The following is a 1,919-nucleotide window of genomic DNA, read 5'->3' on the forward strand; positions in this document are numbered from 1 at the left end:
CCGCCCGCCCCGCCTTCCCCCGGGCTTGGGCCGGCCCAGGGACCCCGGCGCCCTGCTGGCGCTGCCTGCCCGGCCCCCGCCTGTGTGCGCCCCGAAACCGAGGTGGGGAGGGCGGCCCCGCGCCTCAGGGCCTGGAGTCCGCCGGGAGCGGGGCTGGCCCCGCGTTGCCTCAGTCCCTTTAACTGAGGTGATCCGTGGTGGACTCCGGCCTCGCGCGCCCGGAGCCTGCGCAGTCAGGCCTTGCTTCGAAGCCCCGTGCGAGCCGTCCCTGAGGGGACGGTGGGGTCTCCCCTAAATTTACCTTCAGGTAGTCAAACAGACCACAACCGCAGAGGGACCCCCTGCGTGCGGCAGCACACGCCGTTCTGGTGTCGGCCGGGGTGGATTTCGCTGTCGAATCCAAACCTGAGACCTGTGCATCGGGATGACATGCTTGCTCCCAGGTACGGACCTTTCCATAACGGCGTATGCTAGCTCAGTTGTTCAAATTCCAAGCAAAGGAAAAAATGGCATTAGAGGAAGTAGTGTCATAAATCATGTGAAGGAAAATGCTCAGGATGAGCAGTGCTCACTGTAATTCTTGAGGAAATTTCTACCTCTCCAAGCACTGAGGACCTAAGAGTTCACAGAATCCAGATTTTTCAGCAACGGCTGGCAGCAAAGGTGTGGGCCTGACTTCCGGAGGTAGGAAGGATTCGCAGTTTTAACTGAGATCTACAGGTAGGTGCAGTGTTCCTCTGAACATCAGAGGTGAGGGCAGCCAAAGCTAGTGGGTATTTAAGAAAATTTGGTCCCGTTTTCTAGATTCCCACTATCATTTGTAAGCTAAGGAAATTCCACAAGGGAATATCAAGTTGGGTTTTACACTTAGGAAACCATTGCTGTACAGGAATGATTTTCTCAAGAGTTAATTTTCTTGAAGAAACGAGACAATTCAACAGTAAGGCTATGTTGTCAAAAAGAAAAAAAAAACGAGAACTAGAACTAGTTTAACATTTTTCTTAATTGTCACTAATTTTCATCACCAGAAATATTGGCAGTTCTTCAAACAAGTAGAATGGTCTAAACCTTAAAAAGCAAACAAACATAAAGCTTAACAAATCAATCCCAACACTTCTTGACTCTCATCCCACCCTCTTTTTATTGATTATCTGTAATGCTATAATTAGGTATTTGAAGGGGCAATCCATCACTGAGAGTGAAATAATCTAGCAAGTAGAGCATCACAACAAGATAACCTTTTTGTTGTGAGTTGGGGTTTTTTTTCCCCTTAGGTCCTGCTTCTGGAATTATAATGTTCTCCAAAATCAGGCACTTGCTGTGACCCATCTGTAACTGATAGATCCTCAAGATTGCTCAGCTCTTCTTAAATTGTGCAGACCACTAGGTATGATGTAGTCTGTTTCCCCACATGCATCATCAGTCACTAGAGTAGCCCCGGTTCCACATACTATTTTATGTGCTACCAACTCACATTCAAACAAAGTAATTCAAATGGATCTAGGTTGACCGCTCTATTTCTGTACCTACACATAGATATTCAGCAATACAATATTCATTTTCAGTCCCTCGTGTCCTGGTTTTGGCAGGGATAGAGTTGATTTTCTTCCTAGTAGCTGGTACAGTGCTGTGTTTTGGATTTAGGATGAGAACAATGTTGATAACACACCGATGTTTTAGTTGTTGCTAAGTAGTGCTTACACTGGTCAAGGACTTTCCAGCTTCCCATGCTCTGCCGACTGAGAAGGCTGGGGGTGCACAAGAAGCTGGGAGGGGGGCACAGCCAAACTGGCCAAAGGAACATTCCATACCATGTCACGTCATGCTCAGTATATAAAGCTGGGGGAAGAAGAAGGAAGGGGGGGACGTTCGGGGTGGTGGTGTTTGTCTTCCCAAGTCACCGTTAGGCGTGATGGAGC

The sequence above is a fragment of the Aptenodytes forsteri genome, unplaced genomic scaffold, assembly GCF_000699145.1.
Source record: "Aptenodytes forsteri isolate BGI_AS27 unplaced genomic scaffold, ASM69914v1 Scaffold229, whole genome shotgun sequence".
In the NCBI taxonomy this organism is placed as follows: domain Eukaryota; kingdom Metazoa; phylum Chordata; class Aves; order Sphenisciformes; family Spheniscidae; genus Aptenodytes; species Aptenodytes forsteri.